At 43.0% G+C, this 24,314-nt stretch overlaps 1 protein-coding gene across 6 annotated transcripts in view; it reads left to right on the top strand.

Moving 5' to 3' along the window:
• LOC140717316 (solute carrier family 26 member 9-like) overlaps positions 1 to 24,314 on the top strand; it is a 149,366-nt gene that overhangs the window by 12,786 nt on the left and 112,266 nt on the right. For 3 of the 6 annotated variants that reach the window (XM_073030789.1, XM_073030782.1, XM_073030784.1), the window contains exon 1: positions 10,792 to 11,062. The exons of 2 other annotated variants lie outside the window; for them this stretch is intronic. The gene's annotated coding sequence lies outside the window, so the exon portion shown is untranslated. Of the gene's footprint in view, positions 1 to 497; positions 516 to 10,791; positions 11,063 to 24,314 lie in introns of those variants that run through there. One more of the 6 variants, XM_073030788.1, reaches the window with a different exon arrangement.

Here is a 24,314-nt window from a genome sequence, read left to right as displayed (position 1 = left end):
ATTGTCCATCCTGAACGAGGCAGGCAATAGTCAGTCATGTGGCAGAGTCTGGAGTCACATCTAGAATCAGAATCAGGTTTAATATCATTGGGATATGCCTTGAAATTTGTTGTTTTTGTGACATTGGTGGTTGTCTGTCATGTCCGACAATAACAGGAATCCTGTGCGGGAGGAGAAGTTTTTAAAATGGAAAAGCTGTTGCAATGGGGCAGTTCCACTCTCTCAACCTCGGAATTCCAGGAACAGTGGTCTTCCTTGGTTGTGGTGGATGGCCGTGATGTCTTCTGTACCTTGTCATTTCCTTCACTCTCCACAGAGCGTTGCAGTATCACCTTGCTAGCCACTGAATCTCACTGTAGATTCCATCCAAGCAGTCCAGCGGAGTTGGCTTTGCATGCTGTGACAGGCCTGTCCCTGACTTACTGGGGTATGAGGCTGCTACCTTCACCTGGTTTAGTCCGCCTGTCGAAGTTGTGTGGCCACTGTCGCATGCAAACTGCTGCTAGGAGCCACAGGTGAGAGCTGAGTGTCTGGTGGGGATCACAAGTGAGAGAACTGCCTTGGAATGGACACAACAAGCCCCTTTATCAGAGGTGCTACTCTTCTCTGGACACCCTATACACACCAATATATAATAAAAAAGCTATAAATTACTATAAATTACAATAAGAAATACACACACGCACACACATATATATACACAATGGTATGCAAAAGTTTGGACACCCCGGTCAAAATTTCTGTTACTATGAATAGTTAGGTGAGTAGAAGATGAACTATTCTCCAAAAGTCATAAAGTTAAAGATGAAACATTCTTTTCAACATTATAAGCAATATTAGTGTATTATTTTTGTTTTGTACAATTTTAGAATGAAAAAAGGAAAGGAGCACCCCCCATGCAAAAGTTTGGGCACCCCAAGAGATTTGTGCTCCCAGATAACTTTTCCCAAGGTCTCAGACCTTAATTATCTTGTTAGAGCTATGGCTTGTTAGGAAAGGCCAGGTGATGCAAATTTCAAAGCTTTATAAATACCCTGACTCCTCTAACCCTGTCCCAACAATCAGCAGCCATGGGCTCCTCTAAGCAGCTGCCTAGCACACTAAAAATTAAAATAAAAGATGCCCACAAAGCAGGAGAAGGCTATAAGAAGATGGCAAAGCGTTTTCAAGTAGCCATTTCCTCAGTTCGTAATGTAATTAAGAAATGGCAGTTAACAGGAATGGTGGAGGTCATGTTGAGGTCTGGAAGACCAAGAAAACTTTCTGAGAGAACTGTTCATAGGATTGCTAGAAAGGCAAATCAAATCCCCCATTTGACTGCAAAAGACCTTCAGGAAGATTTAGCAGACTCTGGAGTGGTGGTGCACTGTTCTACTGTGCAGCGAGACCTGCACAAATCTGACCTTCATGGAAGAGTCATGAGAAGAAAACCTTTCCTGTGTCCTCACCACAAAATTCAGCATCAGAAGTTTGCAAAGGAACATCTAAACAAGCCTTGTGCATTTTGGAAATAAGTCCTGTGGACTGATGAAGTTAAAATAGAACTTTTTGGCTGCAATGAGCAAAGGTATGTTTGGAGGAAAAAGGGTGCAGAATTTCATGAAAAGAACACTTCACCAACTGTTAAGCACGGGGGCGGATCGATCATGCTTTGGGCTTGTGTTGCAGCCAGTGGCACAGGGAACATTTCACTGGTAGAGGGAAGAATAAATTCAATTAAATACCAGCAAATTCTGGAAGCAAACATCACACCGTCTGTAAAAAAGCTGAAGATGAAAAGAGGACGGCTTCTACAACAGGATAATGATTCTAAACACACCACAAAATCCATAATAGACCTCCTCAAGAGGCGCAAGCTGAAGTTTTTGCCATGGCCCTCACAGATCCCCGACCTAAACATCATCGAAAATCTGTGGATAGACCTCAAAAGAGCAGTGCATGCAAGATGCCCCAAGAATCTCACAGAACTAGAAGTCTTTTGCATGGAAGAATGGGTGAAAATCCCCCAAACAAGAATTGAAAGACTCTTAGCTGGCTACAGAAAGTGTTTACAAGCTGTGATGCTTGCCAAAGGGGGTGTTCTAAGTACTGACCATGCAGGGGGCCCACCTTTGGGCCCTTTTCCTTTTTTGTTATTTTGAAACTGTAAAAGATGGAACTAAAAAAGTAATCTTGCTTAAAATATTAAAGAAATGTGTCATCTTTAACTTTATGCCTTTTGGAAATCAGGTCATCTTTTACTTGCTTAGCTATTCACAGTAATGGGATGCCCAAACCTTTGCATGCCACTGTATATATATGGTACTCTATATATAAAATAAAAAAATAGTGCAAAAAGAGAACAAAAAAGGGAAAAATATTGAGGTATTGTACATGGGTTCGATGTTCATGCATAAATCTGATGGTGGTGGGGAAGAAGTTGTTCTCAAAACATTGAGCATGTGTTTTCAGCCTCCTGTACATCCTGCTTGATGGTACCAATCAGAAGAGGCCATGTACTGGGTGGTGGGGGTCCTTATTGACAGATGCTGCCTTTTTTGAGGCATTGCCAATTGAAGATGTCCTCAATGCTGGGGTGACTAGTGACTAGTAACTTTCTGCAGCTTTTTACAATCCTGTGCAGTGGCCTCTCCATAACAGAAGGTGATGCAACCAGTTAGAATGCTCTCCACAGTACATCTGTAGGAATTTGAGAGAGTCTTTGGTGACATACAAATTCTCCTCAACCTCCTAATGAAATATAGCTGCTGACATGCCTTCCTTGAAATTACATCAATATGTTGGGCCCAGGATAGATAATCAGAGATGTTGACAACCAGGAACTTAAAACTGTTCAACCTTTCTACTGCTGATCCCTCGATGAAGGCTGGTGTGTGTTCAATCGACTTCCCCTTCCTGAAGTCCACAAGCAATTCCTTAGCCTTAATAAGGTTGAGTACAAGGTTGTTTCAACACCACTCCACCAGCTGAACTATCTCACTCCTGTATGCCTCCTCATCACCATCTGAAATTCTGCCAATGTCATCGGCAAATTTATAGATGGTGTTTGAGCTGTGCCTAGCCACACAGTCATGGGTGTAGAGAGAGTAGAGTTGTGGGCTAAGCATATATCCTTGAGGAGTGCCAGTGTTGATTGCCAGCTACCAGTTGGGGCAAGGGCAGTAGAAATCTCTGAAAGACTCACAATCCAGCATTGCCATGACTACCTGATAGTTGCATGGTGACTGTTACTGAGATTTGTTTTTCTTTTAAATTCCAAACTGGGGTAACTTTTACAATGTATTCCATGTAACTGAAGCAGGTACCTCAGCATAAATGTGCTTTCTTGAAGTATTTATAAAATTTTTCCAATTAGTGGTCATGATCTTTCATTGATTCAATTATGGTTATTGGATTTATTGAGTATGCCTGCAAGAAAATTAAACTCAGCATTGTATATGCTGACATGTATGTACTCTGATGATAAATTTACTTTGAACTTTGAGGTAATGAGGTCACCATTTGTTGCTTGACCCTAAGTGCGTCTAAGCCAGTCTATTATTTCAAAGTCAATTACATATGAGTGAAGAGTCACACATGAGCCAAACCATATAAGGTGACTTCCACTTCCCACCTTAGAATGCAAAATGTATCTTCAAATACATTATGGCCGTCATCACTCATGTATATTGAACTAAACTGAAGATTATTAACTAATTTTTATTTTTGTTAGAATTGTTAGAAGCCCTTTATTGCCAATCCTGTGCCTTAACCACTACGCCACTAACATCAAGCTGTTTCTAACTCAACTGGACTGCATTATTCTTCCTAACTGAGTAATCAACGTTAAGTAAAAGGAAGATCTGCCATTGCTCAGGAACTTTTCCCAGCGTGGAATTGGAATTGGTTTATTATTATCACGTGTATTGAGCTACAACTTGTCTTGTGTACTGTTCATACAGATCGAATTATCATAACATTGAAGTAGAGCAAGCTAAAAATAAATAACCGAATGCAGAATAAAGTGTAGCAGTTACAGAGAAAGTGCAGTGCAGGCAGGTAATGAGGTGCAAGATCATAACAAGGTAGGTTGTGAGGTCAGGAGTCCATTTTATTGCATTCGAGGACCTTTCAATAGTCTTATAACAGAGAGCTAGAAGCTGTTCTTGAACCTGGTGGTACACGATTTCAGGCTTTTGTGGACAGAGTTCATGGAGGGGAGGCTGGTTTCCGAGATGTGCTGTGCCCACAATTCTTTGTAGTTTCTTGTGCTCACGGGCAGAGCAGTTGTCATACCAAGCTGTGATACACCCATATAGGATACTTTCTAGGGTATATTGATAAAAATTGGGGAGGGTTGACAGAGACATGTCAAATTTCTTTAGCCTCCTGATGAAGTAGAGGTGTTGCTGGGCTTTGTTGACCATTGCATCTATGTAGTTTGACCCAGACAGGCGATTTGTGATGTTCACCACTAGGAACTCTCAATCCTCTCAACCTCTGCCCCATTGATGTAGGCAAAAGCATGCACACCATCCCCCTTCCTGAAATCAATAACCAGCTCTTTTGTTTTGCTTGCACTGAGGGAAAGGTAGTTGTCATAACACCATGTCACTAAGCTCTCCGTCTCCTTCCTCTCCTTCGACCCATTGTTATTTGAGATATGGCCCAGTACAGTCCACACTGAGGTGGGCCCCAAACCTTCCATAGCCAAAGAAGGGCAAATGAAATTTATGAACTCCTGCAATTTATAAAACACAGCAGCTAACTTGCACACACCAAATTCCAAAATAGTCTTGTTTTTGTGATATTGATTGTGGGATAAATATTGGCAGGGCACCAAGGATAACTTTCCCATTCTCATTTGGAAGATTGCCCAAGAGATTTCTTGTGTCCACCTGAGAGGACAGACAGGGACTGATTTAATGGGCCAGATCAACTTGGCATCAGCCTACACCTTACCCTCAACACCCTTCTTGCACTAATCTTCTGTACCGAGTCCAGAGCTTGGTGCTGTGGAAGAGACATGGATGTAGGTCTTCACACATTGTATCTCAGTCTAAGACCCTGACCCTTGTTGCCCTTTTGTCCGCTCATGGTGTCAAAGCCCTGAAACAATGCCTAAATGTCTCTGGTCGTCAAAAGGACTTAAGGTGAAAAGTTTTAGATAATTGCTCTACGGTGTTTATTGCTATGGGTTTATTATTGTTACATGCACCAAGATACAGTGAAAAGCTTGATTGCATGCTGTTTATACAGATCAAATCATCACACAGTGCATTGAGCTAGAATAAGGTAAAACAACAACAATGCAGAATAAAGTGCAAAAGCAGCTGAAAAAAGTGCAGTGCAGGTAAAAGATAAAGTGCAAAATCATAGCGAGGGAGACTGTAAGGCCAAGAGTCAATCTTATCATGCAAGAGGTCCTTTCAAGAGCCTGATAACAGTGGGATAGAAGCTAGCCTTGAGCCTTGTGGTGTGAGCTTTCAGGCTTTTGTATCTTCCGCCCAAAGAGAAGAAAGTCTGCAGTGGATGGGGCCTTTGATTATGCTGGCTGCTTCATCAAGGCGGAAGAACTATAGACCGAGCCCATGGAGGGGGAGCCCACGGTTTAAGGACAATTAAGAAATGAAATTTAAGAGGAATTATCAGGAATCTATTTCCTCTGCTTTAAAAATATCCAGCCTCCATTCTCTTCCAGGAAGAGAATTCTGAAGGTTCATGATGCCCTAAAACCCCCATCTCATCCAACTTTAGTGTGAGTGATGCCTTAATTCTGAACAATCATTGCTTGTTCTAAGTTCTCCCAAGAGTGAAAATATCCTCCTATACACCCCATCCCACCCAAACCAAGACCTTTCAGGACCTTTCTCTTTTCATGTTTCCTCTACCTCTTCTGAGGGAGATTCTAATTTAATTGAAAACATTAATAATTTATTTTAAAAAGATGCAATAGGTACAAATCTATATGAACCTTTTCCAACCACATCAGTGACACCATTTTAAGTAAACGGTTCTGTACCGCAGCGCTGGTATAACGCTAAGGATCTGGTTACAAAATGGATCCAGCAGGAATGAATTCCACTCCTGCTGTCTGTGCCATGCCATGGTGATCTTGGAGAAAAGATGCATTGGCAATGACCTCCAGTGTTCTGGCGACCTCCGCCCAGCAGACACAGAAGGAATGCATCGGCGGCGTTTGTCTTTGGAACTGTTGTAAAAAGATAAGCGATTTTTCCCTCAATCTTTCATCCAGCTCCTTAAACAGTCTGGCACTCGCAGTACAGGGACACCACAAAGGGCAGAGTTTTGCGCTGGACTGAGACACAATTACATAACATCCTGACCCGCAGCGAACACTCCATCAAAGTGTCACCTGTTCCGACAGCCTCACATTCCAATAATTCAAACTCCTTAATTCAATAAAGGCATAAGAATTGCTTGGCACAGGTTTGTCTTTCTCCAGGTTTCATTGCAACATAGAGGAGAGCAATTCAGCCCATCGAGACCATGCTAGCTCTCAGAGCATTCTCATAAGACCATAAGATGCAGGAGCAAAAATAGGCTATTTGGCCCACTGGGTCTGCTCCACTATTCCATTATGACTGATTTATTATCCCTCTCAACCCCATTCTCCCTCACTTCTCCCCATAACCTTTGATGCCCTTACAAATCAAGAACCTATCAACCTCTGCTTTAAATATGCCCAATGATTTGGCCTCCACAGACTTCTGTGGCAATGAATTCCACAGATTCACCACCCCCTGGCTAAAGAAGTTCTCCCTCATCTCTGTTCTAAAGGCATGCACTTGCATTCGGAGGCTGTGCCCTCTGGTCCTAGATTCACCTACTATAGGAAACATCCTCTCCACTTCCACTCTATCTAGCCCTTTCAATAGGTTTCAGTGAGATACCCCTCATTCTTCTGAACTCCAGAGAGTACAGGCCCAGAGCAATCAAACGTTCATCAATTCTATTCCCCCACATTTCCCTCTAACTGATTTCCTCTCCCCTATCCATCAGTTTCGGTCTGATTTGCCTGCCATCCAGCTGCGGTAGACGATTCACTCACTTCACTCACTCTTTGCAATATGGAAGGAAATTAGAGCACCGGGAGGAATCCTCTGCAGTCACAGGGAGAATGCGCATTCCGTACACACACACACACACACACACACACACACACACACACACACACACACACACACACACACACACACACACACACACACACACACACACACACACACACACACACAGTCAGGATTGAAATAGGCTGCTGGGGGTGTGAGGCAACAGCTCTCCCTGCTGTGTCACTGTATATCTCCCTGCTTTATACTGTTTGATATAGATAAATACAAAGCAGGGAGATGTGGTGGAAAACAGCGTCGATCGTCAGGGAGCCCCAACACCCAGGACATGCTGTCTTCTCACTGCTGCCATCAGGAAGAAGGAACAAGAGCCTCAGGACCCACACCACCATGGTCAGGAGGTTATTGCCCTTCAACTATCAGGCTCTTGAACCAGTGGGGATAACTTCACCCGCCCCCATCACTGAACTTTTCCCACAAAATATTGACTCACTTTCAAGTGCTCTTCAGCTCATGTTCTCAATATTTACTTATTTATTTAGTTTCTTTTGTATTTGCACAGTTTGCTGTCCTTCGCACATTGGTTGTCTGTCCTGTTGGGTGCAGTCTTTCATTGATTCTGTTGTCTTTCTTGTATTTCTAATGCCCTTCCCTTGGTCAACATCGGTGGGATGGAGAAGGGAGACTTGCAGCTTGGGCAACTGCCGGTCTTCCATTAAAAAAAACCCTTGCCCAGGCTTGCGCCCTGGAAACTTTCCAAGGCACAAATCCATGGTCTGTCGGGTCTAATGGAAGCCTGCTACTTGGATTTACTGTGTATGCCCACAATAAAACATATCTCAGGGTTGTATGTGGTGACATACATATACTTTGATAATAAATTTACTTTGAATTTTGAACTTTGAGCTAATTCTGGAAGAAGGTCATAAGGATTAAGGAACTTAGAATAGGCCATTCTGTCACTCACTAATCTTCTACCCAAACACTACAGTAGAGTAGCAGTGAGTGTAACTATTTACAGTGGCAGTGATCAGAAGATTGGGATTCCATTCCTGTCACCGTCTGGAAGGAGTTTGTACGTTCTCCCTGTGACCACGTGGGCTTCCTCCAGGTGTTGTGGGTTCCTCCCACAGTCCAAAGACACAGGGGATAGTAATATGTCAAAATGCTATGTTGGTGCTGGAAGCGTGGCAACACTCACAGTTTGTCCTCAACACCTCCTTTGGACTGCACTGGTCATGACTCATGAATGATGCATTTCACTGTATGTTTCAATGTGTGACAGATAAAGCTAATCTTTAATCTTTATCTTTATTCTCGTGCTTCAGCAACATATCCCTTGATTTGTTTTAATTTCCAGAAACCTATCAATCACAGTTGAATTCAGAAACTCCAAAACATTCTTGGACTAAGAATCCGAAAGATTCACCAGCCCTTATTTGAAGAAATTTTTCGCCCCATCTAAATATCACAGCCCTTGTTCAAGACTCACCCACAACAAGATTTGCATGTTGCCAGTCAGGCCCTCTCAGTGGCTTTTATGTCTCAATGATACCTCCCCTCACTCTTCTATGAGAATGTATACAGGTCGAGTGTACCCCGTCTCTTCTTGTACGACAGACTCTTCATCCTAGACAGCAGTCTGGTGAATCTTCACTGTGCTCGCTGGTCTTCACCAGTTTCCATCAGTGCTCCACTCCTGTCACCTGTTCGTAACCAAACAGTTTATAAGTCAGAAAGTTCCCACACTGCAGCCCTCAGTAGCTGAAAAATCCATCCCACTGGTCCCCAAACTTTCGTTAGTACGTTTGTAAGTTATGGTTCATAATTTGTGAAGGACCTGTGTCTGCCAGTCGATTACTACAGCCCATAAACAGGCTATTCAGCCCATCCAGACTATGTTGACCTAACCTTCTGGCTGGTGCCATCTACCCACACCTGGACCATATCCCTCCATACCTCTACCACTTCTTCCATTGGCAGCTCATGCCACACTTGTACCCACCCTCTGAGTGAAGAAATTCCCTCTCAGATTCCCCTTGAATATTTCACCTTTCACTATAAACCTATGACCTCTAGTGCTAGTCTCCTCCAGCCTGAGAGGGAAAAGTCTGCAAGCATTCACCCTATCGATACTCATAATCTTTAGTCAAAGAATCCTTCTTTAAGAGTGTACTGCATACCTGAAGCAACTGTAAAGCTGAGCTTCATTTTTGATTTGTTAATTTGTGGGATCTTAACTTTGCTGGTAAGGTTAGCAGTTACAACCACCAGTGGCTGGACTGAAAAGGCAGTGTGGTGGGACGGGAGGTGAGCATTGGCTTCGCGACGTTTTGCTCTGCTGTGTGATGCACCGAGGCTGAGGCTGTGGGCCTGCTCTGGCTGCCCCGGGCTTCGTGTCTCTATTGACTCACTTTCGTTCTGAACACTGTTGCTTGCTTTTATTGTTTGCAAGATGTGTATGTTTTTTTCCTCTCTCTGCTCATTGGGTGTTAGTTGGCCTTTTTATTAAATGGCTTCTTTTGGGTTTCTTGTTTTGTGGCTGCCTGTAAGCAGACGAATCTCAACGTTGTATAATTTATATATACTTAGGTAATAAACATACTTTAACCTTTGAACTGCTCATTGTGGTGGATTATAACTGCTACCCTTACAGTCAGGTATAGGTCACTCAGGTAACGAATATATCCCTCTGTTATTGAACCAGCTGATGGTTTATTGATACTCAAATAATAACACCATCTTTATCACTGTTACTTAGTGTGCTTTTTAATTCTAGTTAGATCTGAACTTGTCTGGAACACTAGCCCAGTACATACACTTACAGGCAACTCAGACAACACAACGCAAAACACAAATACACTTATTGAAGTACTGGTTGCATTACAGTCTGGTGCGCACAGGATCGAAAAAGGTTGCAGAAAGTTGTAAACGTGGTCAGCTCCATCACGGGCACCAGCTCTTCCAGCATTGAGGACAGCTTCAAAAGGCATTGCCTCAAGAAGGTGGAATCCTTCATTAAAGACCCTCCATCACCCAGAACATGTCCCTCTTCCCGTTGCCACCATCACAGAGGGTGTACGGGAGCCTAAAGACACACACTCAGTGTCTCAGAGACAGCTTCTTCCCCTCTGCCATCAGATTTCTGTATGGACACTGAACCCGTGAACTGTACCTCAATATTTTCTTTTGCTTTTTCTTTGCTCCACTTACTTAATTTAATATTATATAAATACGTCTTATTGTAATTTATTGTTTTTTATTATTCTGCATTACTCTGTATTGCTGCCGCAAAACAACAAATTTCACGACATATGCCAGTAATATTAAACCTGATTTTGATTCGGTAACACGCAGAGGAGAGGATGCCATTGCTAATTTGGAGTTCAGGCGACTAAACAGATTAAGGGAGCAAGGTGCAGGGTGCAGGTTCCCTGACCGCAATTAAGACTTTGGCACTGCATGGAAAACCAGATTCAGAGGGGAGGGATATGGATAAGATGAAACAGGAATGCCCCCAAACCTGTTTTCTGGTTGTCTGGGTACAAATAGTAACAGGTGGAGGGGTTTAGCCTCTGAGATTACACTTGTTCTCATATCACAGTTTCTTTTGAAGTTGGTTGCGATTCAACATGTGTGTAAATATTGTGGAATTTGTAAAGATAGCACTGGGTTGATAATAGTTTACCCACGAGCAATAAGAATTTCACTTCCAGCAGTCCCGCAGGGCTGCAAGGGAATCAGAGCAGGTTCAAAGCTCTTGAAGCAGCTTTTACCTCAGGAAGGGTGCTTCAGGTAATTAGGTATTCTGATGCAACGTCACCACGAGCTGAATGCTACCTGTGTTTATAAAATAGAGAGCAGACAGGTAGCCAGCAGTAGAGGTGGGTCCTACAGTATTTATACTCCTGAAAGCAGTCCATTGAGGAAGGATTGGTGCAACAAGAAGGAGACTCTGTCAAAAATTTAACACCCCATCCCATACATAACAGGTAGGTTCCTTCTGTGTAACATTTCTCTCTTTTCTTTCTCGAGGCTTTTCGCCTTCAAATTGCTGAAAGCTGCGGACTGGTCGTCCTTTTATTTAACTTGTGTAAATACTTCCCAATCCTGGCCCGACCGGCACACCAAACACCTGTCTGCTCTCACTGTCTGAGGCTGCAATTGGTATTTTCTTTACAAAGATCTGGCTCAGCATTTGGTGTATTACAGTGGGTCGTGCGCAGTTTAATGGGGTTTTTTTTGGGCCGGTTTTAGACAAAGTTCAAGATTTTAGTTCAAAATTTACCCAGCAAAGTGTGTGAGATTGGCTGTGATGCAGTGGTGGAGGTATGGGGGAGGGAAGGGTAATTGCTTTTACCCTGTACTGCAAATCCACAGACACTTTACAGTTAATCATGAGAACTATTTGAATTCAACTCTATGGAAAGAGTTGAACTCCTGTGATTTTCTGCTCAGGCAGAACTGCAGGGGTTTCCAAGGTCTACAGACCCCTCGGTTAATGGTAGGGGTCCATGGCCCAAAAAATGTTGGGGCCCCCTGGTTTGGAGCAAACCTGTAAATTCTCAACACAGCAAAACTTTTTAGAATACTTGAGACTGTTTACTCCTTCATTAATAAAATAATCCCTCATTAAACTCCACCAAACTTTACTATTATGTATTGGATGGAGCATCATGTTAATGTCAGTGGTGTGTGCAAATGGGACATTGATAAATAAATTTAAACCATTCTTTTACAGTCTAATTTCAACACTTTGGTGTTTCAAAAGTTTTGAAATTTAAACGCAGGCTCTTAAAGAAATTGTATTTCAAAATACTATTTGGTTCAATTATATCTTGCGTTTTTTAATCTTCAAAGTTACATGTTATGGGAGATAATTGGAATTAGGTCTTTCTATTCTATTCTGACTGGATATGAAGTAAAAAAAGCAAATAGACACCATTCAGTCCATCTTGAACATACCAACTCTTGGAATGTGCCTTCCAATTTGTCCCATTCCTCAAGTCTTTCTGCAATGGCCTAAAATCTTTTCCTTTTGGAATAGCGTAATAATGTAATAATAGGGTGATAATGAAAAATTGTAATAGCATTCCTTTTGGAAGAGATATAATCTGCTTCCATGACACGACCATTTATAACATTTCAGGAGGTTTTTGTTGGCCAATACTAATGTGTATTTTATCTGAATGTCCCTCTGATGCTGAGTTCAAGGTTGTGCTGTTGTTCGGATGTGAGTTTCAGCTTTGCCCTGCTCCCTGTCTATCAAGTTTGTGTTCCATGAGTCAGTTAATTATTTTTTAAATGTTATTTATCTTGCAGCCTGTGAGAAAACTCTCCTTCTTGCCAATGTGTCAATAATCATAGATCTTAAGTGAAGGACTAAAGGAGGAGGTTGATCTTGGACATTTGATAGGATGTGTAACACCATTCATTGTAGAATCAGCAATAGCATTTCCAGTAACTAAATGGGGGTAAAAATGAAATTGAAATGGTTAGTGGAAGGGAGCAGGAGAAAATAACCACATATACCATTACCCCAAAGTTCCTGTAGAGTAACTGCAGAATCTACATGACCTTTTGTTGTGTTAACAGTTTCTAAGGGGCAGATTTTCCCCTGCAAACTTTCCATAATGCCCCACAGATTAGTGAAGGGTCTTGGCCCGAAATGTCGACTCTTTATTCTTTTCTATTGTTGCTGCCTGACCTGCTGAGTTCCTCCGGCATTCTCGCAGAGTACAACCTCTAGATAGTGCGGATGATGGGATAGGGGGCTATTACAACATAATGTTGATCCATTATTTCTGGGGCGCTCACCCTGGAAATCGTCACTGCTCCCCACCGCCCTCCTCCCACTGGCAGAAGGTATGAAAGCCTGACAGCGCGCACCACCAGGCTCAAGGACAGCTTCTAGTCACCGTTACGTGACTACTGAATGGTTTCCTGGTATAATGAAAAGGACTTTGACCTTACATCAATCTCGTTTTGACCTTATACCTTACTGCCTACTCACACTGCACTTTTCCTGTACCTGTAATAGTTCATTCTGCATTCTGTTATTCTTTTCCCTTCTTTTCTCAATGCACTGTTGTAATTAATTGATATGTATGGACAGTATACAAGTCAAATATTTCACTGTGCCTTGGCACAAGTGAAAATCAGAAAGCAAGTTAGCAGTTTACTAATTTATTACAGTGTAATGTCAATCTCTTATAGACAGATGAATCAATGTTGATGCATTAGCACTTGGGAGCAGGCTACTCACTTGAAAATATTGCTGTATTGGCATTGATGATTGGAGTAATTAATGGATAATGTCAATGGATTAATAGTGAGATTTGGGATACCGGGTGTTGTTGATTCGTTAACAAGCTAGTCGTGATAATGTTCATGAATTAATACCAGGGAAACAGCAATCTGTGGATAATTTTGTAATGTTCATGTTGACTGGACGTAGCAAACACTGTTGGATATTGATGCTTGTTATGGCCATGCCTGAGGTATATGGAAGTAGGTAAAATCAAGAGCTTCAGGGCTATTGATCAAGAGTTGGCACGGTAGCATAGCGGTCACCGCAATTTTACAACAGTGCTAGTGACTCGAATTCAATTCCCGCCAGTGTCTGTGAGGAGTCTGTACGTTCTCCCCATGACAGTACGGGATTCCTCTGGGTGCTCCAGTTCCGTCCCACATTCCAAACGCTTGCAGGTTAGTAGGTTAATTGGTCACATGGGTGTAATTGAGCGGCATAGGCTGTATCTCTAAATAAAATAAAATGTAGAGAACATCAACGAGAGGGAGAGAGGATGGCTAGTTTGCTGGAACTTCTGCCATGAATTTGAACACATTTCCTCCTGTAGAAAAATCACCCCTTAAATTTCCTGGTCTGAGTGGCCCAAAGACCTTGCCTTTCATGATAGTGCAGAAGGAGCCCAGTTTCTTCAGAAGGGCACCAGTTCTTCCTGGTTTGCCATGGACAGATTATCAGCAGTTCCTCCTGGAGATTATCTCGCCCAGTCTCACATGGTCGAATCAGGTTTCTCTTCTATGAAAGAGCGAATCTGTCACAGGGTATGCTGCCATCTCACGGTGTTAGGTTCCAGCTTGCATACTAAGATATGTTTAGCTTTCACTAAGTATGCTCCATTGTCTTAATACTAACAGAGCTGCTGCTCACAGTTCCAGTGACCTGGGTTCATAAGAACATAATGAAAAGCCTCGGCCCGAAATGTCAAGTGTTTATTCCTTTCCATTGATGCTGTCTGGCCTGCTGAGTTCCTCCAGCATTTTGTGTGTGTTGCTTAAGAAAATAGGAACAGGAGTACGCCGCTCAGCCCCTCTAGTGTGTTGACTATGCAATGAAATCATGGCTGATCTGTTCCAGGCCTCACCTCCTTTTCTAGGCCCGTTCCCCATTGTCCTGAAGTCTTTGAGTTCCCAGATCTTTCAAAAATCTGTCTACCTTCTCTTTCAATACCCTAAATGATACAATCTCCACAATCTCTCAATCTCAACTATCAGAATCTTTTTCTATGTCTGTACCAATGGTAAATTGCTTCATTATTGTCATATGTACAAAGTTACAGATGTTGTACTTGCAATCCATACAGATCAATTCATTACGCAATGCACTGGGGTGGTGCAAGGTGAAACAATAACAGTATGTAGATTAAAGTGAACAGATACAGAAAATGTGCAGTGCAGGTAGTCAGTGGGGTGTGAGATCATGAGGGGGTAGATTGTGAGGCCCAAAAGTCTATTTTATCATACTATGGAACTTTTCTACAATCTTATAACAGTGGTCATAGAGTTATACAGTTATAAAACAGTACAGCACAAAAACAGGCCTTTTGGCCCATCTAGTCTGTGCCAGAATGTTATTTTGTCTATTCCCATAAATAGCCCTCCATACGCCTCCTGTCCATATACTTGTTAGTGAGAGAGAGCTTGTGGCATGTCGACCTGCTGGGTTATGGACTGTAGTTTTTGATAGCCTCTAGATTCTGGTCTGCTTGGGCAGCTTTGCTAATGCCTGCATGGTAAGTAGTGGGGGCCCTGATGCTTCCTGCTAGAACAAGCAGGGAGAGGAGGAGGTGGGCGGGGGGTTAATGCTTTGCTGCTGCTTGTGCGTGGGAGGGGGGAGGTGGATTTTGGGGTTCTAACATTTTCCTGTCATTCATACTTTGGGGTTTTCTTCTGTTTCGGGGATGTCTGTGAAGAGTAAGAAGTTCAGGTTGTATACTGTATACATACTCTGATATTAAACAGAGCCGTTGAAGTACTGAACCAATCCAAACTTCTCTTAAATGTTGAAATCGGTCCCGCCTCCACCACTTCCGCTGACAGCTCGTTCCACACCTGCGCCGTTTTCTGAGTGATGATGCTCCCCTTAAACATTTCATCTTTCACTCTTAACCTATGACCTCTAGTTCTGGTCTCATTCTTCCTCAGTGGAAAAAGCCTGCTTGCGTTTAACCTATCAGTACCCCTCATAATTTTGTGTACCTCTCAAATCTACCCTCCAGAGAATGAAGTCTTAACCTATTCAACTCTCCCTGTAGCTCAGATCCTCAAGCCCCAGTGAACAGTGATTCACTAAATCATTAATACAGGACACAATTGCCCAAATTTAAGGGCATACACATCATTCCAGTAAATTATATTACCCCAATTTTTATTTTTGTTCATAGACTACTGCATCACTATTAAGGAAGTCAGTCATTTACATTTGCCGGAAATTCTGAGGCACAAAAGGGAGAACAGTGGTGACGGGACAGTGTACAGTTCTGGTTTATAGCTACTTCTCAATTACTGCAAGGATTAGAGGAGACATTTTTCAGCAGAGGATGATGGGGTCAGTCTTGAACTCTCTGCCAGAAAGGGTGGTGCTGACAAAAGCACTCACTGCTACAAGAGGAGCAGATTAAGAGGGAATATGACCGAAATGTGCAGAATTATAAAGGGGTAGACTGTAGGAATCTTTTCCTTTATCAGAGTTAGGCAAAAACCAAGAGGACACAGATTTATGGCAAAGAGCAAGATGAAGGGTCTCAACCCAAAATAACGACAGCTTATTCCCCTCAATAGATGCTGCCTGGCTTGTAAATTCCAATGATATTCTGTTTGTGTTGGTAGAGATTTAATAGACAGCACAGTACAAGTTCTTAGGCCCACAAAGTTGTGCTGACCTTTTAACCTACTTTAGGATCAATCTAATCCTTCCCTCTCACATAGCCCTCTGATTTTCTGTCATTTACAAAGTACAAGCTTCTTAAATGTCCCTAGTGTATCTGCCTCCATCTCCATCCTTGACAGGGTGTTCCATGCACTCACCACTCTGTATAAAGAAATCCTACCTCTGACATCCCTGATCAAGTCAAGTCACTTTTTATTGTCATTTCGACCATAGCTGCTGGTACAGTGCACAGTAAAAGCGAGACAACGTTCATATACCCTCATGTACTTTCCTCCAATCACCTTAAATTATGTCCCCTTGTATTAGCCACTTCCACCCTGGGAAAAACTATCTGGCTGTCCACTCTATCTGTGTCTCTTGTCATCTTGAATACCTGTATAAAGTCACCTCTCATCCCCCTTTGCTTCAAAGATAAAAGCCGTAGCTCGCTGGAATTTTCCTCATTAGACAAGTTCTCCAGTCCAGTCAGCGTCCTGTTTAGCAGAGGAAATTTGAGGGAGACCTTTTTTCACCTTGAGGGGGCTGAGTGCCTGGAACCCACTGCCAGAGAGAGCAGAGGGAGCAGTCAGTGACAGCATTTAATAGCACTTTCAATTGCCAAGGCGGTGACGTCTATGGCCAAGTGCTGGAAAACAGGATTAATGTGGATGGGTGCTGGCTGGTCTGTGTGGACGTGTAGGCCCAATGGTTTGATTCTGTGCTCAGAAGTTGCCAGCCAATTATTTACCTTGCCCTACAAAAATATTTTTCAAATTAGTATTGTCGGGATGTAGAGACTGTTTTCCAAAGAATGTTTCAGTCAGATAAGGAAAGGTTATTGATAAGGTTTCTTTGAAGGGTAGGGAAATATCTCACAGTGATTGTTAAATAAAATGTCCCTGCAAAACTGAGGCAGAGAAGGGGTTGTAGTGAACTACATATACCTGTCTGGACACACCCCCTGATGACTGCTCCTGTGGCTCCTCCCACAGACCCCTGTATAAAGGTGATGGAGGTCTGAGCCCATCCTCTCTGTCTCCAGGATGTAGTATAGTGGTCACTCACTGCTTGTTCCTTCTTCCAGTCAATAAAAGCCGATACCTCGCTTTTACGTCTCAGAGTGAGTTATTGATGGTGCATCAGGAGTTAAGCAAAGACTTCAAGCAGCTCGTTTTACTGGATGAGTTTAGTTAAATAAAAGCTTTGTGGAGAAGTGATGGTTTGTCTAGTGTTGCACAAATGGAATCTCTCCAAGGTGGGATTAAGTGAGGAGGTTTTGTCTTTGACTAGTTCGGGAAATGAACGCAGAAAACGAGTTGAGGCCTACACAGATCAGCCATGGTCATCCTCTCTGGTAGTAGCAATGAGAAGAGGGTATGTCCTGGATGGAGGAGGTCCTCCTCTGCCGCTCCAGAGAGGAGGTACAGGAGCCTGAAGACACACATCTAAAGTTTCAGAAACAGGTTCTTCCCCTCTGCCATCAGATTTTTGATGCTCCATGAACTCTAACTCATTATTTTTGCTCTCTTTTTGCACTAATTTTATTTTTTATATACTCCTTATTATAATTTATAGTATATTTTATGTATTGCACTGTCCTGTTGCCCCAAAACAACAAACTTCATGACATATGTCAGTGATAATAAACCGGATTCTGAGTTTTTATTGATGCTGTGCATTGCCCCCGCCATACCAGATAACAATGCAACGAGCCAGAATGCTCTGCACGGTATATCTGTAGGAATTTGATAGAAGAGTTGGTGACGTACCAGATCTCCTCAAATTCCAAATGATATGTAGTCACTGGTGTAATTGCATCAATATGTTGAGCCCAGGATCGATCTTCAGAGGTGTTGACACCCAGGAATTCCCAGTGATGTACACACCCCTGTGGGTGGACACGTTGGAAGTGTCGATATGGCACCTTTTGGAATGTTTCACAGGGGCACCACCGAGGTTCAATGCTTTCAGCTTCGTTTCAAAGTGGTGGGTTCAGGGAGGAGAGCAAAGCGCTATGAGGTTTTAGGAATGAATTCCAGAGACTGAGGTTCGGGTGGTTGAAGTCACGGAGCAATGAAAAGCACATTTGCTTGCGGGGTCTGAGTTAGAAGTGCAGATACCTAGTAGGGTGTGGAACAGGACCAGATTACAACGATAGGGAGGCTGACTCGATGGAGGAAAGGAAACATTCAAATTATAACAGCGCAAACAGTGAACGCTCTACATCCCGATGCTACACAGGACTGCACGGTAGCACGATGCTTTACAGCACAGGCAACCTGGGTCCAAATCCTGCTGCTGCTTGTAAGGCATTCGTACGTTCTCCCACACAGTCCAAAGACCTACCAGTTGGTAGGTTTATTGGTCATTGTAAGTTCTCCCCGATCAGGCTTGGATTAAATCCGGGAGTTGCTGGGCGGCACGGCTCGGAGGGCTGGAAGGGCCTATTCCGCACTGTATCTCAATTTTAAAAACTTTGTATTCTTGATATTTATTGCATATTTATTAATATTATCATTCTCTTTTCTTTTGTAATTGCGCTGTTTGTTATCTTTTGCATGTTGGTTGTCCGTATTTGTCGTGCATGGCTTTTCATTGATTCTATTGTGTTTTTTGTATTTACTGTGAATGCCTGCAAGAAAATGACTATCAGGGTTATATATGATGACATGTATGTATTTTGATAATAAATTTACTTTGAACTTTGAACTTTTCACGTGGGATCCCACTGACCCTGACTAGACCGAACAGTGAACTGTGGGTTCGGGTTCAGATTGGACCAGGGATAAGTCCTGATAAAGTGCCTGGCTTTAGATTGCACCATGTTAACCAGTCTATGAAGCAGAGTCACAGGGTCGCACGCAGAGTTCTCTGACCCACGTCATCCATTCTAATTGGAACTTAAACTGGAATGGATTCATTATTGTGACATGTACTGAGCTAGAGTGAAAAGCTTGCCTTGCATACTATTCACAGAGGTAGCACAAAGTGAAACAATAACAGAATGGGGAATAAAGTACATCTACACTAGTCACTAATTTCTGATTCTGATTCTCATTTACCCAAACTAGGCTTGTTTCCTTCTGTGCCTTGTTTATTCCAGTGCCTGTTTAAATGTCTCTTAAAGGTAATGATTGTATCTGATTCCCCCCACCACCTTTGGCAACATGTTCCAGATATCAGTCATTCACAGTGTAAAAAATTTACCCTGACTGTCCCCTTTAAAACTCCCACCTCTCTCCTTTAAACTCTGCCCTCTTGATTTTTGATACCCCTGCCATAGGGAAAAGATTCTGATGATTAACCCTATCTTTGCCTCTTGTAATTATATATACTTCTAACAGAAAATCCCCTCAGCCTCCATTGCTCTGAGGAAAATAGGCCCAGCTTGTCCAATCTCTCCCCATGGCTGAAATCCTGATGAGTCTCCTTTCAACATTCTCCACCACAGCCACATCATACCTGTAGCATGGTGACCAAAGCTGCACACGCTTGTCCTATTGTGGTCTAACCAATGCTTTGTAAAATTAGACCATAAGGCCATAAGATAGAGGAGCAGAATTAGGCAATTTGGCCCATCGAGTCTGCTCCATTATTTCGTCATGGCTGATCCATTTCCCTCTCAGCCCCGATCTCCTGCCTTCTCCTCATATCCCTTCATGCCCCGAGCAATCAAGAATCTATCAAGCTCTGCCTTAAACATACCCAATGACCTGGCCTCCACAGCCACCTGTGGCAATTGCTGCATAATCTCCCTGTTCTTACATTCTGTGCTGTGATCTATAAAGGCAAGCATGATGTATGTTTTCTTCACCTTCCTTTCTACTTGGGTTGCCACTTCCAGAGAATTTTGGACTTGATTGTTAAGATCCCTCTATTCTTCAACATTCCTTAGCACTCCCCTACCTCATTTACTATATATGTCCTTATTGTTAGTCCGTGGAGTGTAGGAGAATGAGAAGAGATTTGATAGAGGTGTACATAATTATGAGGGATGTAGTTAGGGTAAATGCAAATGGATTAGATGGAGCAAAGGGCCTGTTTCTGTGCTGTAGTGCTCTATGTCTCTATGACTCTATGTCCTACCCCTAAATGCATCATCTCCCACTTGTCGGGATTAAATTCTCTGCCAACGCTCTGTTCAGCTTTCCATCTGACTTATATCCTGCTGGAGCCTCAGACAATCTTCCTCACTTTATCCACAATCCCTCTAATTTTTGTGTCATTCACAAATCGAGGTCATTAATATACATATATCTCAAACAACGCCAGTCCCTCTACTGATCCCAGCAGTATATCACTGGTCTTGGACTTTCAATTAGTCAAGCAGCAGTACCCTGGGCTTCCTGTTACCAAACTGCACTTTGGATCCAGTTAGCCAGCTTGCCTTGGTTCCTGTGTGCCTTAAGCTTCCAGAGGAGCCTTCCATGCAGGTCTTTGTCGAAAGCCTTAATGAAGTCCATATAGACAACTTCTGGGTGATGAGATGGAGATACGTCCCCACCAAAGGAGGTGTGAGGCACTCCTTTCCTCCGCTAGCCTGCAGGTCACCCTTGGGCAAGGTGTAGCACCCACCTATCCCCCCTAGTCAGGGTCAGATGACGTCATGGGAGCAGGTGGTGGATGGTTGTATGAGCATCACAAGTCCTGGTTATATGAGGCATACAATCTCTGAGGAGTATTGATAATGGCTGGGGTCACCCATCTTGTAACGACACTGCCCAGAAGAAGGCAAAGGCAAACCACTTCTGTAGAAAAGTTTGCCAAGAACAATCATGGTCATTGAAAGTCCATGATTGCCCACGTCATACGACGTGACCCATAACGAATGAACGATAGACAACATCGACTGCCCTACCTTCATCAGTATTACCCATCTCACAATCACTTTAATAAAACAATTGATTTTCCTTTTCCTCACAGATGACTGCTATTATATAGGCAGTAAACTTTAGGTGGGATTAGAGTGCATCAAGATAGTGAAGAGAAAAGAGAATGCAGAAGAGAGTATTAATTACAGAGTAAGTACAGTGCAACCAGACAAATACAGCGCAGGGGCTACAATATGATAGATTGGGATATCAAGAGTCCAACTCATGGTAGCGTAATGCAATTACATGGCCAGCGACCCAGGGTTAATTCCGCCACTGTCTGTAAGGCGTTTGTATGTTCTCCTGTTGGTTTCCTCCGAGTGATCCTGTTTCCTCCCACATTCCAAAGGTGCCCAGATTAGCGAGTTAATTGGTAATTAGGTGGCGTGAGCTTGTTGGGCCAAAAGGACCTGGTACTGTGCTGTATCTCCAAATAAAAGCTGTTGGCGTATGATAACAGTTGGATAGAAGCTGCCCTTGAGTCTGATGGTACTAAATGTCCTTTATAACTAACCTTTGATTCAATGCCAACAAAGCCATGACTCCAAATCAGCAAAGGTAGTGGATGCCTCAAAAAAAAGTGACACCCATCATTAAGGATCCAACCACTTAGGACATGCCCTCTACCCATTACTAGATCAGAGTGGAGGTACAGGAGCCTAAGGACACAGACTCAACATATCATGAGCAGCTTATTCCCTTCTGCCATCAGATTTCTGAATGGACAATGAACCTGTGAACACAACCCCAGTCTTGCTCTCTTTTTGCGCTACTTAATTAAACTGTTTAAACCTTGGAAAAAAAATATATAGATCTCTCTTTCTCTCTCTTTCCCCATCTTTCTCTCTCTCTCCTCTGTCTCTCACTCTGCCTCTTTCTCTCTCTCGCTCTCTGTCTCTCTGTTTCTCTCTCTCTCTCTATATATATAGAGAGAGATATCTGTATATCTATCAATAATATATTTCTTTTTATAACTTATAGTATTATTTATGTATTTAATGATACTGCAGCCACAAAACACCAGATTTCACAAAATATATCAGTGATAATAATTCTGATTCTGAGGTGTATCTGGGTTAATTTAGTTTACAGCAGTCAGGTTCCCCCACCCCAGGTGGAGATGAAAGTCCGGACTGAGGTGTTTTTGAATATTCCTTTCTATTTTACATTACTGCGCAGACCTGAAGTCATTCCTTGGTGACCACCTTGCCTTGCCTCTCCATAGTGTGTCAGGTGTAACTCCTGTCATCGGTATGAACTGCTGGCACGTGGAGTTGGCCCTGCTAGGCCAACCTGGAATTCTGCCTGGAGAAACAAACTAACGAGCTGTTTACTGGAGCTCGCTGTGACCAAAGCCTAACATTGATCATGTGGCTTGTTCCATTACGTCTGATAAAGGAGAGGTGTCACCTTCAGGAACAAAGGGAAGGTCTGTGACAAGCTACAGATGAGGAAAAAAAATGCAGCTCTGTGCTGATATCATTCCTAAATGCCAGCTCAACATATATTTAAATAATAATGATAGTTTAAGATTAATCAAGGCTAGACTTGAGTATAGAAGGGTAAGATTGAGCCACCTGAAGTGTTTAAGAGATTAAAGGCTCAATAAATTAATGTTATAGGGCTGTAAAGTGTTACAGCAGGAAAACGGGCCCTTCGGCCCATCTTGTCCATGCTGGCCAGGATGCTCATCCGAATTGGCCCCTATGTGCCTGTATTTGGCACAAATCCCTCTGAACCTTTCCTATCCATGTACCCATCCAAGTGTATTTTAAATGTCGTTATTGCAACTGCCTCAACCATTTCCTCTGGCAGCTCATTTCCTGTAAAAAGGTTCTTATTAAATCTCTCCCCTCTCTTCTTCTACCTGCATAGTTGGGCGGCATAGTAGCTGAGTGGTTAGCACAATGTTTGGCAGTAAGGTGACCAGGGTTCAATTCCTGCTGCTCCCCGTGACCGCACGGGTTTCCCACGGGTGCTCCGGCTTCCTCCCACAGTCCAATGACATACCGGTTGGTGGGTTAATTGGTCATTTTAAATTGTCCCATGATTAGGCCAGGGCTTCTCTGGGTGGCACGGATCGAAGGCCCACTCCGCACTGTATCTCAATGAATAAATAAATATAAAATAGTGGAGATTTTAAGCAATTACAGTGAATTCTCTGGACATAACACATTCAGGGTAAAAAGGTGGCCCCTCAGGTTCTTATTAATTTCTCCCCTCTCTTCTTTTACCTAGGTTCCCTAATTCTTGATTTCTGAACCATGGGAAAAATTACTCTGCATATTGACAGTATCTATATTCTCCTGATTTTATAATCCCCATAAGATCACGTCTCAGTCTCCTATACTCCAATGCGACTTTCATCTACACCATTTCCCCACCCTATCTCCTGTGAAAATACTATTCCCATTTCTCAGTTTCTTCACCTCTACCATATCTGTTCTCGGCAATGTCCTCCTTCTTTAAAGAATGGGGTTTCCCTCCCTCCGCTATTGATGTTGCCCTCGCCCACATCTCTTACATTTCCGCATTCAACACACTAACCTCCACAACTTCTGTCATTTCCAAAGGGATCCTGACACTAAACATAGCTCTATCTTCCTCTCACCCACCACTTTCGCTCCCTCCCCAACCCCTTTGTCTATTCGTCCCTCCCCTCTCATCTCCCTCCCGGCACTTATCCCTGCAAGTGACCCAAGTGCTATACCTACCCAGACACCTCCTCCCTCACCTCCATTCAGGGCCCCAAACAGTCCTTCCAGGTGAGGCAACATTTCATCTGCAAATCTGTTGGGGTTACATAATGTGTCCAGTGCTCCCGATGCGGCCTCTTCTACTTTGGTGAGATCTGTCATAGATTGGGGGACCACTTCGTCGAGCGACCTCTGCACCATTCATCACAAGTGGGACTTCCTGGTGGCCAAACATTTTAATTCCAATTCCCATTCCCTTTCAATGTGCCAAGATGAGGCCACGCTCAGGCTGGAGGAGCAACACCTTATCTTCCATCTGGGTAGTCTCCAACCTGATGGCATGAACATCAATTTCTCTTTCTGGTAAACAAATTTCCCATTCCCCCACTTCTATTTCACACGCTGATCTTTTACATCTTTTCAACTGCCTGTTACTTCCTCTGGGGTCACCTCCTCCTTCTGTTTCTCCTATGGTTGGCTCCTATCAGATTCCTTCTTCACC

The sequence above is a fragment of the Hemitrygon akajei genome, chromosome 27 (genome assembly GCF_048418815.1).
Source record: "Hemitrygon akajei chromosome 27, sHemAka1.3, whole genome shotgun sequence".
NCBI lineage: Eukaryota > Metazoa > Chordata > Chondrichthyes > Myliobatiformes > Dasyatidae > Hemitrygon > Hemitrygon akajei.
Note: the sequence above shows the minus strand (reverse complement) of the source record. Positions and strands in the feature narration are given on the sequence as shown.